At 31.4% G+C, this 17,077-nt stretch overlaps 1 long non-coding RNA gene across 2 annotated transcripts in view; it reads right to left on the bottom strand.

The window, feature by feature from the left end:
- The window catches only part of LOC119634704, a 78,286-nt gene that overhangs the window by 13,744 nt on the left and 47,465 nt on the right, over nt 1–17,077 (bottom strand). For both annotated transcript variants that reach the window (XR_005246971.1, XR_005246970.1), the window contains exon 3: nt 3,864–3,907. This is a non-coding gene — a long non-coding RNA (uncharacterized LOC119634704). The remainder of the gene's footprint in view (nt 1–3,863; nt 3,908–17,077) is intronic.

The following is a 17,077-nucleotide window of genomic DNA, read 5'->3' on the forward strand; positions in this document are numbered from 1 at the left end:
TTAGCTGCAATAAATGGAAATAAATGTCAATGGTTGTTGTATTTTTATTTTTTTTTTTATGCTAGACATGATACCTCCCCTTGAGGTCTCGTTCGTAGTCTTTGGCTTTTCTAAGATTTTTTGTTTACACGCTGGCTGTGAACAATTTCTCATCAGCTCTCATACTTACGTTTACCTACATTTATAATTTTATTCTGTCTTTCCTTTTTTTCCTGTTTACTGATAAATGTACGGGGAGTCCTTTATACTTACTTTGCCGTAATCGTAAAATTGTTAAAAACCAACGTTGTCTTTTTCTTTCTGTTTATGTTCGTTTAAGGTCTTAAAGCCATTTAAATACTTAAATACTAACGAATGTTAAGCCATTTAGCTTACAAGGTAATCCATAATTGCAGTCAAAACTAATATAGTTACCTCTAAGACCTTTCAAAGGATATTTCATAACGCAAAACAATCAAAGAAATGAAATAAACCAACGTTGCTTGTTTGAGTGCGTGTCTCAGCAGCAGCAGCAGCAGCAGTGGTAGTAGTTGTTTGTTAATTTTAGATAAAATGTGATTTTCATACTTCATTTGCTACGCAATTGCACACCGATGCAAAAAAAAAAAAAAAAAAAATGAATAAATAAATAGCAGAAACAAAGGCCGTTTCGTTGCTTAGAACACTTAAATTAATTTTGTTATTTACGACGGTTGGTAATGATTAAGAGTTTAAAAGACTTTTGCATTTCATTTGTAATTTTGTAATGTTTTTAACTCGATTAACAAAACAAATCGTTTATCTAATTGTGTTGTAAATATAAAAATAAATTCTTGAATAGATATGCGCTCAGGTATATTCGTACCATAAACTACGAATAAACCAACAACATTGTATTATGTTAAGCTATAGGATGATATATAGATATTTCAAGGGAAAATATTGTACCCGTCGTTTTCTTATTGAATTTATGTTAATTAAGTGAAAATTATATTAACTTCTTTATACCAGGATTACACATTTTACGCCCATTACTTGATCTTAAATCAAAAGTTTTAACATTTTTTTAAAATCGAATTCGAACAAGTATAAATTTCGTATAGAGACCAAGAATGTAATAAAAAGAAAAGAAATATTTTACTGTGATCGGTCACTAGCCATTAGGAAAAACAATGCGCCTTTTCCTGTCATAGTAACCTCGATAGTCAAAATAAAACATTTCAGTATTAATATCGTTACGAATTAAGGCCGCTAAGCCACGTAAGCTTTAAACAAAATTTGTCGTGTGACTTACGACGCCTGTGTGAATAAGACTATGCAAATATTGCATACCATCGGTGGCACGATAAACATAAATTGATTTAAAATTTTAAATTATCTTCATGGCGCCTAAACTGATCAGTTTAGCTTAACTTGATCTTATATTTGTAGAAAGAGTCCAAAAGAGATCTCGTATTCTCGGCCAGAGAATATACATTTCACTTTATCCTTAAACCGGCAGGCTTGGCGCGGCTGTATTTGGAATTTTTATTGGCCGTTTGAATATTTGAATAATTATAAGGGAAGAAAACCCCCGAAAGTATAAAAGTATAAAAGTATAAAATTCGTACAGCAGCAATCTTATTGGATGGTTACAAAGACTTCTTCAGCACTTCCACTCTTTCGCTATCGCGAGTGTAAGAAAAATTTGGAAAATAATTGTAAAGGAGATATGAGAAGAAATTATTGCAAAAAACAAATTGTTTATTATTATGTAATTTATGGATTTTCTCTCCGGAATATGTTATTATTGTTTTGTTTTGTGTAGAGGGGCGTATCGAACTTTAGCAAGCCGTATCGTAGGCCGTAAAAGCAAATTTAACTGGACATATCATAGCCAGCGAGTTGGTTGATTGACGGGTTTGCGAATATGACGTAGATACTAAAACGTTTATTGTATGTGCAATATTATATTCTGATTGCACTTATATAAAATTTATCTAATCAGATTTCAGAAATCGCAAGTAATTGTAAGAAAAATGTATTAAATGTTTCAAATATAACAAGATGAAGAGAACTTTCTTTTGAAAAGGAGTACGTGTCCTGTGGATCTTTTTTTGTAAATAAATTAGCTTGACAAGATAAACAACCTCGCCTATCTAAAGTTATAGGTAGTAATAGTAGTAGTTCCAGCCTTTCTATTTCTATCTTCCCTGTCGTCCAAGGTCAACTATTGATTACAAAATTTTTACTTAAATGTTTATCATGTAAACCGACGGAACAGCATTTGTTCTCTCAAAGCAGATCAGCATTTGTTCTGTTCGGGAAAATTGCAAAGCTTCTCAGTTCGTGTAACTAACTTTTAAAGTCTTCGTTTTTCTTTTTTATATATCATATATCCACCCACCCTTTAACTTCTTTGCGACGATTTCCATCGTTGCGAAAATCATGTACTTATGAAAGTACATGACAGCAGCTTTCTTTTTTTCCCGTTCAGTTTATTAATTATTATGATTATTCTTATAGAGCTCTGGACTGTTCATAAGTTTCTTTCTGTTTCTTTTGTAAATTTTTATATTCATTAAAAAATATCATTTAATTTTTGAAAATGTCTGCAAGAGAAAAAGTCGTCGGTCTCCTCCTCCTACATTCAATAAAAATTCTTTATATAGTACAGTAGGTACAACAAAAATGTAGCCCTCTACTAGACCTGTCCGCTTTGGTATGTCGAAGGCGGCTTTCACCACGACTTACTACGCAGTAGTCCTCCCTCCTTCTCATACATCTGCTTTCTTACGTTTCTTTGTGATTTCGTTTCCCTTGCACTGCACGCCTACGCTTGTCTTTCATGATAACAAAAAAACAAAAAGGAAAGAAAAGAAAAGAAAAAAAGATCTACCTACGTAATATATGATTAAAATATCTTTTTATATGCGTTTTGCGATATTTAAATAAGAATCAAGAAATGCATAAACGCACGCACGCACGCACGCACGCATGCACGCACTCACTCACTCACATAGTGATACGAATATCTATCTGTGCGTTTATATAAAGACAACTCATAAAAGGATTACGTTGTGTTAACTGTCAGCAAATACGAGTACAACAAGTATTTACATGCAAACGTATGTGCATTGCACGCACATACACACACATAAACGCGTGCATACTCTTCTCAGTCGTATACATTTTCATCTTTTATGAGACTTTATTATGTGACATGCATGCAGCAGCAGTTCTTTTCTAAGATAGAAAAACCAAACAAAAAAAAGAAAAGGAAAACCCAAAGAAAAATTCTTTAGCAAAATTTCTTAGGAATGAATAATTTTCGCAAAGTCATTTCTCTAAACGCATTTCTGAACAAAGTAAATTTGTAAACATAACATTGAATACATGGCGTTTTCTTTTCACTTCTTCTTCTTCTTCTTCTTCTTGTTCATTCCCCGTACAAATTGAACACACTTTTTTCCCTACCTATATAAATATGCTTCGCATGTCAGTCAGTGTTAATCCGAAAGAATATTTTTTTAACAGTATTTCGTTTTGATAACCTTTTGCATCGATTTAAGTAATGTTTTGACTGAAAATGTTAGCATTTTTCTTATAATCTTTCAACGAACTAATAAATATTTAGTGGGCTTGAGTTCGTCTTAACGTGTTTGTTTGTTTTGTTTTTGAGATACACAAAACGAGAGAACATTTTCACTTACTTCAATATTTCAATATAATAGGATTTAATTGTTAATAAATGAAGAGAACCTTGAAATGTTTATTTTCTCTTTTTTCAAAAATAGTAAATGTTTAAAAAATGATTTTTAAACGAAACGTGTCTATCCATCAAATCAAAAAATGTCTTTAAAAAAAAAAAAAAAATCATATAAAATTTTCAAAAAAATAGTTACCTGTGATGCTGGAAATGTAACCTTTGTTTTCGGTTTTACTTTACCTGCAAATAAATAAAAGAAGAGAAGGATTTAGTATAAAATTAACGACATTTTGTTTATAATTATTTGTATTCTGTATTTGCAAGAATAGAGAAAGAGAAATCTGAAATTTTACGTTAATACGACAGTGGACGACAAGCTAGACAGATCATGCGAAGCCCGAAAAATCGCAAGCTTTCTTGCAAGCTTCTTTCATGCAGGCGTAATTAACAAAAACATGAGGGCTTAACTGTCCTGTTATTCGAGTTCATCTGCATCATCATCGCGCACGCCAATGGATCGCTCTTTCTGTCAATGCATTACTCTCTCAGGTCACGCATTACATTGTTTCTCTATCCGTCTACCTATCCCTCCAGCCTATCTGTTCGTCTACATTCAGTCCGCTTATCCATCGTTGTGTTATTTCGTATATCACTTTACCTGTCCAGTCTTTTTTCTGCTCAGCTGGCGAGTTCGTTCATCAGTCCATTATTCCGTTCATTTCTAACAAGATTTACAAACTTTACAGTGTTTTCTGCAGAGATAAAAGATCTAATGCGGACGTGCACGTGTGAAGAATAATATTAAGAACGTATTTGAAGAAATTTCCCGATAAGACTATCCAGAAAATATCTCTCTCTTTCTGTCTCTCCCTCTCTCTCTTAAGGAATATTAAAAAACCTTAAAAAAATTTCAATTGATTTCAGTTCTATTGATGCTTTCGATTGACATGATGGCAACAATGGAATAAAAATCATTCCAAAATGTATATTTTTTCGCTTAATTTACTTATTTACTTAGCTAAAAGCTTATTTAAGTTTACTGCCAAGCTGATGCTCTCACCTTTGGAAAGCAACAATAATTCTTATTAGAGGTTAATAAAATTTAATAAATCTTAATAATAATAGCGAAGGCCTTGGATGAGCTGCAGGGATTTTAAAGTTTTAATGGGTTAGTTATCAAAAAAAAAAAAAAAAAATGCTCCTTATATTCAGCAAATGTATTTTCTTAAATTTATTTTATAAATGCATGAATTGCTTAAGTGGATCAAGTGCAATACAACAAGATGTTTCAGCTTAAGCGAAGAAATTAAATATAAACGTTCACTAAGGAAGAAGAGAACGTATGTAAGGACACATGTTCAAAATCTGTTAATATATTTACAGAAAATTAAGAAAACAAAAGAGACAACGAAGCTACGCCCACGTTATGCACACATTTCGAAATGAATTTTATTTTTATTTATTTATTTATTTTTTTTTTTTTTCATTTATTTACGCTTCTCTTCTTCCGTTCGAAACATTTATTCCAAATTATTTTAAATTATTGAATACAAACGTGGGATGAGTTCTTAATCTATTATTGTTCTTCGTTTTTTATTAATTTATTAATTTTTTTTGTTGTTGTTCGTTTGTGTGTTTAAATTCTTTTATAAATCATTTTAATGCTTTTATTCATATGAAGAAAGAAATATATCGCCCAATCACATTTTTATGTAAAAAATATATTTAAAAAACTACAAAAAAATAAATGAAAATTATTTTGATATAAAAATTGCATCTAATGTCTGTTTAAATGAAATAATTTGTCAAATGCCGGAATTAACAAAATGTAATGAAAGATTATGATCAATAATTTTTTAAAGATAAGATGAAAATTTTCTAAGAAATTTTAAAGAAACACTTGCGGTGTCGTGTCAAACGACAGATCTCACTTAAGTCAAGAACACACGCTTCCTATGCTTTTATCTCAAATCATTATTAAAATCTGATCCGTGATTACATTATAATCGGGTGTTCGGGGTTCTTCTTTCGTTTGTAAGAGATGAGTATCGAAGTCATCCGAATACTATAACAAAATTTTAAACAACATCGCAAGACTAAAAAGCCTCTATTTACGAATTGTTTTGTTGAGGACATTAGGCAGCTCTTGCAAAGATCGTTGTAAAGAAATCATATGCTATGCGTGTACAAACAGAGGGACAAGCTTAAATTTAGTTTCAAAAAAAATAATTATCTCCATCGCCATAACAAAGCTGGACGGATCTTCTAGTCTCTCTTAGTGTTGTACGTGCATATCCCCCGATTTATTATATCGCTTGCAACGTAATTGGTGTACGGTATACAGAAATTTCTATTGCTGCAACGTTCAAGCGTTCTGTGTTTCTTTTAAAACAAACGCTTGCAGCGCTTTTCAAAAATACGCAGCTGACTTTCTTGTAGCTGAAAGAAACAAGATTATAACTGTGCGAATGGGGAGGATTGAAACACCAAGAAGACGTCAATAGCGTTTATGTATTGCTGATGACTATATTGAAACCTTTCTCTGGTTCAGTTTAGACTTCACTACGAGTTCTTACGAAAAAAATCCGAAATATATAAGAAACACAACTTCAGCTGGTTTAACTTACATCTACTATTATTGGCCGGCGGTTTCGTTTTAAAAGATCGCCTCGAGAGGGAGAAAAAAGCCGCGCTAGCTAATAAAAGCCACACGTGTATCTTTAGATGTACGTAAACGCTTCCTCTATTATTCTGTAATGTTTGCCTAAAGAGATTATATTTGGATCAACCTGAGAGAATTTGGAGAAATAAATAGAAACTAAACCATAAGCAAATGCTGGTGATAAGACAGTAAGTGGAGTTAAAAAGCCTTGAATCTCCTTTGCCTTTTTAATGACACCTTAATACTGATCTCCGGCTTTAAGATTACCATCCAGAATTATTAAAGTCTGTATGAATTAAAATAATATTAAATCTACAGTAGTTTAGATCGTTTGTGCGTTTGAAAGAATTATATGCAATATTTCAATAATTGGAAAAGAAATATGTCACGGCAGCGTCTCTAGAAAAAATCATAACAACTCTGTTAAAACACAGGCCTTTCGAATATTTTTTCTTCTTCCACTTCGTCTTCTTAAATACTCAGCGAGTCAACGGCAGATGATTATCAGTGTAAGGTTTTTGTTGCTAGATGGATGGGTGCAACCAACATTAATATTTTGTCCGAATATCCTGTCGTACGTTTTCTTACGTTTCTACTTTAGAGAGTCTTTTCCGAAATTTTCCGAAATTTTTATCAATTTTCGTTTTTTTAATTGCGGATCATCTTTAGCACTTTAGAGGCTTGATTATTTAGCATTTTTTGGATTACTAAGCAAAATCGAATCTGTAGTTATGCAATTAAGATCATCATTACTCATAGAAAATTTCTCTTTACCTACGTTGCCTTTCAAAAAAATTTAATTTCTTTTGATTTACTAGACGAGAAGTCAACCGTGAATATATATGTATACATTTGGTTTTGGTTTAAATTTTCAAGATTTGTTTCCTTAAAATATCGGTTACTTTGTCATCACAATAACATTATCACCAAGTATAAGGAGTTGGACCATATTCATATCTTTTCAGGCAATCACGTTCCCAATAAACCTTTCACTCTTCGAGTTCTTTTCTAAAAAAAAGTCTTCTCAGAATCCAAGCGAGTTTATATTATACAGTGATACGTAAAATGATTTATCTCAACATAGAAATGTTCGAAAAAGTCAAGGATCGACGAATTATAGACTTTTATGACGACCAACAGCATGAGCATTACCTTCGTCAACGTTTACCACATTTCCTACTTCAAAGTCTTTTAATGAATTTAAAAAATTATAGTTAACCTGGCAGTTCTTATCACCAAACATTTTAGAATATTAAGACAATGAAATCATTTTGAGTCATCTCTAAGGGAATCATAACACAATAAGTTTAGTAATTTGAAAAAAAAAAAAAAACTTAATAATCAATGATAATTTTTCGCAAGTACAGAGGTTACCTTATATGTGAAGAGCTAATAATGTCGTCAGAAGCACAACAAAAAAGCTTATATTAGACGACCACCCCTTGCTTATATGGCATATTAAGTAGTTGGCATAGGAAATGTTGTTTACTTTCCCAATAACAAAAAGACTACTATGTGCATCTTACTATTAATAATAATAATAATAATAATGTGTATACATACATATACGTACGTACGTACGTACGTAAGAGAGCTCGTCTTTGTTATCATTTTCAGAAATTTGCAGGCAAACGATATATAAAAATAAACTCAAATCAACCAGAAGTTTTAGTGTTTCAGTTGTTTCAATATACAATAGCAATGCGAAAACTATACAAATCATACGATATTGAAATGTAAATAAACATGTTTTAAAACAATTTTTCGTTTTGTTCGTAAGCACACAAGATATAAATGCAATAACAGCAACAACAATATAAATAAAAAGAACAAAAACTACATTACAAACTACAAGCGAATCGAATGAGTAATTAACAGATAGAACAGAGAGATATTTGTTTAGATACATAAACAAACAAACAAACAAACAAACATGGGGAAAACAACTATGCGTTCGTTGCCAATGCAATGTGAATTGCACACAAAAACTTATGCATATTATCGTATCGATGAGTTTAATGAACAGAATTAAAAGTTGGTTGGTTTATATATGTATACATATATATATAATGCTTATTCTACACTGCACTAAGGCGCCATATCAAAATGCTTTCATTTACATTTACATTTACATTTGCAGGGAAATATTTATGGGAAAAAAAGACAAAAAAAAAAAACAAAGCAAAAAAGCATAGAGAAAAAACATTTTCAAAAATCTATGAATCACATAAGTTCAATAAAATATTTACAGGTTATTTTACGTATGATAGTCTTTAGATGTATGCTTGTGTGATATGTGTGTATGTATTTTTGTATTCTAGTTGTATAATATCTAAATACATTTTAATTTTTGAAATGTTCATTTATTGTGTGTGTGTGTGTGTGTAAATATTTAGCTATTTGGTGGATTATAATATATGATAAATATCGTAATACGTATCGTATATAGAAAGATACTTAGAATGGTATCGAAATTATTTGATTATACTTTGCACTTTGATTACTTAAATATAAACAAGAAGAAGAGGAAGAAGAGGAACACGAATGATTTCATGTCAAAGTATCCTCTCCATTCATTCGTTAGTTTGTTCGTTCTTCTTCTTTTCGTATAAATACATATATATGAATGTTTATATTTTATATATCATTTTTTTGATGTATTTGCTTTCGTTTTCGTTTTTTTTTTTTCATTTCGAAAAACCTTTAACTGGGGAAGTCATCTAGAGTACAAACACTGGTGCTTGTAAGCTGGTAGCTAACTATTGCCGGCCATTGAGTCAAACCAGTTAACTAACGATTTTCATATTGCGGTTGTGTGCGATAATGTTTGTTATTTACTTAAACGGAAGGAAGGAAAAACAACAAAAATACGGAAATGCACATAAATTTATTTTTCTCCATTTATTTACAATATTCATATGTTTGTTGTTTTGTTGGAGGAATTTTTTGTTCCTTTTTTTCTTTTTTTTTTTTTGTTTTTATTGCTTATCATGGCTGTGTTGGTGGTTCGCTATATATACATATATATATATATATAGATATTTGTGCGTATTTTGTTTGTATATAGTTTTCGCAAGTTGCGATAATTCTTACCCTAAATGTCGCCATAGTTGCTACTTCATTAGTGTTTGGTCATCAAAATTGTGTTTGTATTTTGTATATGTGTTTGTTTTTGTTATGAGATTATTATTACATATATATATATATATATATATGTATTCTTTATTTTTTCTATTTGATAAAATTCCAACACGACCTGATATATTCTCATTGGCCTGATTGCATTACGATAGATTTTTGTTTGTTTGTGTTTTTCATGCTTTCTGATAACCTATTGATTTCATTGTCTAGACATATTGACGTGTACAGCGGCAAGTAAATTTGTGAAGGCGTGTGTATGAGAGGACAGAGAAATCTTCAAATTTCCTGCAATTGAAAAACTATTTGATTTTATCGCAAATTCCAATCGACCTTTTTGTGGATGACACCCAAAATGCCGCTTATGCAGTACTTTGTAGTCAAAGTTTAGAAAATTAAAGAAAACAGCTGTTGTTGTTGTTGTTGTTAGTTTGATATATATTCCTTTATCTCATCTTATCTCATACTAGTCATGCTCTGCATGAAAGGTCTTTTCCTGTGCAACGTCCTAAATCTACATCTTAGAAATCTTCTATCGCATCTATCTGTCCATCTATTTATCATTTCTTTTTTCTTTTGCATTTCAATTTACATGGTTGCAAAAACTGATATAAAATTGTTACTCTTGGTTCAGTTATTATTATGAGAGGATATTTTTAAAGTAAAGTTTTTATGCGTTCCTTAGCAAGCTGAAAAAGCAGAAATTTTCAAGTAACTCCACCAATAACTGACTTATCTGCAACGTCTTACTATTATCCACAGATTTATTTATTACATTCTTTTAAGAGCACAGTTCTAATGTAGTTCTCCACAAATTATTCTTAACAATTCAATGATATAATAATCCTATCAATAATCCTTTATGGGAACACTCTGACTATACGTGTCGGGAATATTCCTGATGCCGGCGTTCAGATATAAAAAAAAAGAACATAAAGCGAACTTATCTATGTATTTTCTTTTCGATTATTTTTAATAGAAGTAAATGTATTCTTAGCTGTCCGCTTGGAGCTACGCCGAAGCAGTAGTAACGGCAACAATAACAACAATATTTGCAAAGTATCCGACTTTAAACAAAACTATCTCCTCCTGGTCAACATCCTCTATTCCAAACCATTTCTGTAATGGCATCCCATGAAGGCTGGCAGATTTCCACGAAAACTGCAAACATTGAAACGAAAGCCTGAACATGAGAATTACTTAATACAATAGAGAAGAAGTTTCCTAAGATTGGAAAGTTTTGCTCAAAAGAACTTGAGCTAAGTCGAAGCTGGTAAAAGAAAAGAAGAAATTTATAAGGCTTTCATCATATTAAAGCTTTTGTAAAAATATGCCCAAAATAATTTCCCAGTGACGTATGTATTCGTTTTATTGGTCCAATTATACGTTTTATTGATTCACTTTGAAAGGTGTCTTAAGCCGATATATTTTGAAAGTATAGAAAAGAACAGTGTAAAAAAAAAAATAAATATTGTTGTTTTTTTAAAAAACCAAAAATTCATTTCAAGTTTTTTTCAACAACAACAGCAGCAGCAGCACTTATCTAACATGTTTTGATTGCTGTTCTTGAAAATGTTTCGCTTTTTTTTCCTGTTTATGATATTAATGGATTATAATATTTATAAATAATTTTCATAATTGTTGTTGTGGATGATATTTCATGATGTTAGAGAGACCAATGTACCACACACCTACATGTTGTCATTATATATGCATACATACGTGTCTATATACATTTATGAAATATCAAAAAATATGTTTTTTTTCGTTAAAAAAAAAATTTATTAGTTTTAAAAAACATTCACAACAAAATGTATAATGCTGTTACTGTTGTTTCATTTTTTTTTTTTTTTTTTATACAATAACAACATTACGCAATATCAACAATACCACTAATAACACACACAGAACAGTTCTCATCTCGCACTTGTTGTGTCTGATGGGAAAAAAATGTTCTGATTTTTCTATATAATCTGGCACTAAAGTATATATTATATTTTCCGTAACAAGAAATGTTTTTATTTATTAAAAATAAAAATTATAATTTTTAATGCATATTTTTATAAAAAATAAAATTTGTTATTGGTGTTAAATTTTTGCTTTTTATCTGCATTTGGCATAAATATCATTTCATTACATGAGCAAATAATTTTTTTTTTTATTTTCATTTTTTATCTTGTGAAATAAAACAACTTTTCATTAAATAGCAATACGTTGGTTGTACTGTACGTGCCATGGTTTACATGACAAAATTGTTAAATATAAAATAAATGTATAAAATATTTAAAATAAAAAAAACTTTAAAATTTTATCATTTAAATGCATTTTGCAATTTGAAAGTGAATAAAGATCTAAACAGTTTCCTTCTTATCTTTGTCAATAGAGAACAACAGTGTTTTATCTTATTTGTAATGAGAGGTGTGGAGGATAAGTAATGCAGTGTAGAGAGGCGAACAACATTATAATAATTTTATCAATTTAGAAAGTCTAGCCAATGCAATTCAAATCCGCCGAAAACCAAACTAAATCGGCTGCTTCCTCCCCTGGCCGTTACCAAAAAATATTTTCTCTGAGAAGATGTTAAACAAAAAATGAGTATCTAATGTATTCGAATACGTCTTTAATTTGTTGGCTTTCTCATCAACTAAATATTTCTTATCATACACTTTATATAGCATGGGGTATATAAGAATGCACCAGAATTACATCTGACATGACAGACTATCATTTGCTTCAATAGTTCATTATTAGTGAGCGGCAATTTCAACAATCTAACTTGGCTTAGAACTATTACTTTTTTTTAAATTTTAACGAATGAAGAAAAATCACTTGCTATCGTTACTAAGCACAAGGTATAGAAAAAATGTGAACTATCCCTTTTCCTCTCCTTTTGGTTTGGTCGAATGAATCGATTGACAAGTGCCGCATTCATATATAGTAAAGCTTGCGTCGTTAAAAGGATTTACTTGGGAGCTTAATAAGATGCACTTTTAAGCGTCAAGTATTTAATTATCTGCTTACATTCTGCATTATTTGTATTATGTGCTTGTGATTTTCATAAATAGTTGTCATCCAATTGCACTTCACGTCATAAGTAAAGCAGTGAAATGCTAATATACGGTCTACCGCGCCACGGATCGAAGCTGAGTCTTCTGCTCGATATACACGATGTTAGAATACAGTTTAATATAATTAATTATTATTTCTTTACTTTGGGTTCGAGTAACGTGTTTAATAGCAAAAAATGCAGTCTGTACACTGCAAAAAAAAATGTCTAGATTATCTTCACGCACAAGCAAAAGACGATAAGCCCGAGTAATTTGGCATATAAAAGGTGTTTAGGCCAAAAAGTATTTCTTTCATCAACTAACGTATTCCGTGCAAACAGTCTGCCCCTCCCTAAGACCACCAAAAATCGGTTATCACCGAAAATATCCACAACTTTACTGTATATTAATTTTCAAAGTCCAACCCACTCAGCCGAATAGTTATATTTTTATTAACAAAGGCAATAAATTCTATTTACTACTAAGACTTACTGCTCTTTGTTTTTTTTCAAAAGATAGCCAAGATCGCTTTAATCAATCGCTTTAATAAAACTATTTTTTTAGTATTAAGTTTTTCAGGTATTTCCATGAAGCTAAACGCTCCGAACACGAATCTTTGGATATTGGAGAGGTTGTGCCATTAACAAAGTGTACATTTAATGGTAAGATTTTGTGAACAACTGCAAGTTGTAGGAATAGATTTCTTAACATTGAAGGTTCCCTTTCGAAATGCCGAATATGGATGTCCTTCTGCTTTCTCTAAGTAGATCTTACGTAGTTATCGTCTTAAATAAATAAAAAAGCCGCAGTCGATGATTTCTTTCGTATCTCTTCATAAGTTCCTTAAATCCTTTTTAGAAGATTAAAATTGTGTTGAAATCTTTGGACAAAGAAGTTGTCCAAGTGATTTGCCCCAGCAACTATTCCTCATTCTATTCTTGTTATAGACTGAAGGTGGAAATCTGAACAAATATGCCTCAGTATGGTCGCCTAAGTCGCAATAACTTTTATCAAGCTTAGCGAAGTCTTATCCGACCATGAAATTCTTGTTTTTTTGTTTAATTTAGGCTGCTTCTGATCGATTACGGGTTTTATTTCTTCCACCAGATATCAAGTATGACTCTCCCTTACTGAATATCAGTTCTAGTTATTGTCGAGGAGTAGCCATAGCTTAATTAAGCGGCAGATTAACAGAGAATATTGCCAATGAATATCAATGATCTGAGAAAACTTTCTTAATGGCTGTGTATTATTTATATAATATATAGCATTGAAAGCATTTTCCTCGATCCTACTCAAAAAAATTTGCAGTCTCTAAAAGAAATCTTTACCTTTGTAACTGAACGTGTACTTAAATCAATTCGCGGCAGTGCTTCTCTGTCTAGCAAGATTTTTTTTTGTCCTATTTCACTCGTCACCGTTCGAAGAGTTACAAAATATTGCGCTCATTAAATGTGAAAATTTTAAATCAATTTGTTTATAATTTTCAATGTAATAAATGAAAAATTATTGCAACTGCATTAAATTCTTTCCCTAAACTCTATTTCTCTCTTGGCATTTTCATCGTAGGGTTGATTGTTGGTTGGTTGTAGCGAGAAAAATCAATAAAACGTAATTAAATTATTCTATTCGATTTCAGTATCTGACTATATTTTTAATAAAATTAAATTCAACACTAAATACAGCAATCAATCTAATGTATATATATATATAGATATAGTTATAGTCATATAGTAGGAGTGCGTATGTATGACTCCGCAATTTTACTTTCCAAGTTACGATGATAAACATTGCAATTCACCCTACTTGGCAAAGCAAAAACACCACTTATCTCATGTTGTAGTCATTTCGACCGACAATTTTTCTAAATGACAGTCAATACACAAAACGGTATATAATAGAGTCGACTATAAAACAGGCGGCAGACTCTCTACTAATATGTAGACTAAATAAAATTTTGCTGTTGTTGTTTAGTGAGAATAGCGTTGCAGTTATTATTAATGCGGTTGTGGGGTGCTGCTGCAGTGTGTTATGTCGCGTCGACGGCCATCAAAAATTTAACCTAAAACTGACAAATTCAAGACAACAATAACAACAGTAGTAACATGGATAGAAATAATAATAAAAACAATAACAACAGCAACGGCAATAACGGCAATGCTAACATTGAAACTAAATGACAGCAACGGTATAGTTTAGTAAAAGCGCCCTCTATTGGCTGACACTGACACGTCTATATACGTAAACTCTTCTTTCTTTGTCATCATCATTCATCCGATGAAACAATTTGTTATTGTTGTTGTTGTTGTTGTTATTGTTGTCGAGAAATTTGATAAACACAATAACATTTATTTAGAGAAAAATATACTGACGCGCGAGTACATGCCGCTGTAAAAATGTGTATACGTCTCTATATGGATGTGTGTGGCTATATATAAAATCATATATATATTTATATATATATATATATATATATATATATATATTTTGTGTGTGTGTGTGTGTGTGTGTGTGTGTGTACGTATGTTTATTTATGCGGTTTAGAATGACTTTTATGAAGGAGAGACAGAGTTTGTTATGTCAAAATCGGGATCAACAGTCAATAAAATTGCGTTTGACGTGTCAAATCACTCTACGAACACTAAAAGCTAGTATTTTGTAAATGAATTTAACAAAATTTTTCCATGTCTAGTCTGCCAGTTATTCTCGAACAATAATATAAAAATCTGCTGCTGTCATGATGACATACTTCTAAGCTGTCAACATGGAACGAACGAAGGAAAAGAAAAATAGATAAACAAATGCGGCAAAATTTCGTTTTTCTTTTTTTTTTTTTGCAAATAAATTAAGTAATGATAAGCGATATGTTACTGTCAAGGTTAATGGGACAAATTTTTGTTTAATTCTTGTTAGCGAAATATATGAAAATAAAGGTTCGATAATTTGTTGGATTTAATTTCTAATAAAACTCTGTCCTTTAATAGGAAAGAGAGAGAGAGAGAGAGAGAGAGAGTATTATATAGCTCTCTTTCCGTTTTATGTTTAGAAAGACTTATTATTATTAATTTAGCAAAACAACGAAAAATGACATTACGCCGGCATAGGCCCACCCTATTGTGTCTTATCACCTGTAAATTGTGCCGTCTTCAGAAATGCGAACTCTTTGTGGAACGTTGTAATGTTATATAAACTAGAGTTTAATGATTATTGTAAATATTTGGACCGCGTGAAAAGCGATAAATTGCAGATAGAGGAAGAAAGAACAAACCGAGAACCGAGAATTGGATTTTGTGATGTATCCTCATCAATTACAATGATGATCGCGGTAAGTCCAAACTCCAGCTGGGAAATAATATAAATTCCGTAGACCATCGATGTTTACACAACGGTTATCATTTGGATTAATGTTCTCGATTCTGATTTTTCGATAAAGAGTATTTGTTCGAAATTGGACTCCAGTATTCGAAAGCGACACTTTAATTTCACTTAAGGCAGTTGTTATCCCCTTCGCCTTTTCCAGTTGGCGCCTTTGAAACGAGAAATATGGTCTTTTTTTATGGTAATACGCTGTTGCTTTAATTAATCCAAACTTATAGTTTACAAAATGGTGAAATCGATGAGCCAAAAATACAAAAAAAAAAAAAGCGAATGTTAAATGTTGAGTTATGCGACCGTTTTAGAACTACACAACAATTAGTGATTGCTAAATAATGACGTTGATGAGTCGAGAAACTAAGATTGGGGAATTGGGTTACCTATCCTTACCTATGAATTTGTTAAAGGTTTACGCAACACAAGACAATTGTTCCTTCTTTTCTTTTGAAAATCTTATACTGTCCAGCAGAGCCACTTTTCGTTAGCTTTCCATGCAACCATCTCTAAATTTCCTTTTTTTTTTTTTAGTTACCGAGCACATGAAATCTTCGAAGCCCGGTAGTCGCGGAAGCGAGTCCACATCATTATCCTGTAAAATAACTTATTCAGCAAATTAATTTCGCTTTAATATACGGTGAAGCTGCTAAGGTATTTTTTTTCATGTAATCATTCACTTAGGGGACTTTTACTGATTCGTATAACATGGTGATGCTCAGAAGAAACTGGTCTGGCTACACATCAACACAATTAATTCACCTATGATTCACCGAACTGGAAGTGTCATTGGAGAATGCGAACTGGGCAGTCGCACTTCTTAAGCAATAGACTATGCGGTAATATTGAATATTTTCCGCAATAATTTCCTTACTCCATCATCTCAAATATAAGATTTCAGAATTCTTGGCTACTCAAATATTTAAATTTTACACTTTGTATTCAGATTAGAATAATTTTTAAGATTTCCCAAGTGTGTATCTCTGATGGTACTATTCACTTGAGTCACGCGCGATATAAATGGAAATGTCTTCACATCTTTTAATCGATGACAGCATCGTACCTACGCAATGAGGTAAAAAAAAAAAAAAAAAAACATGTCGAACTTTGTATAAAATAATCATCGCCGACATTCTCAGAAGTTACATCAACTACAAGAGATAAAGTTGTTGCTTCGATAAAACTAAAACAAAT

The sequence above is a fragment of the Glossina fuscipes genome, unplaced genomic scaffold, assembly GCF_014805625.2.
Source record: "Glossina fuscipes isolate IAEA_lab_2018 unplaced genomic scaffold, Yale_Gfus_2 3, whole genome shotgun sequence".
Classification (NCBI taxonomy): domain Eukaryota; kingdom Metazoa; phylum Arthropoda; class Insecta; order Diptera; family Glossinidae; genus Glossina; species Glossina fuscipes.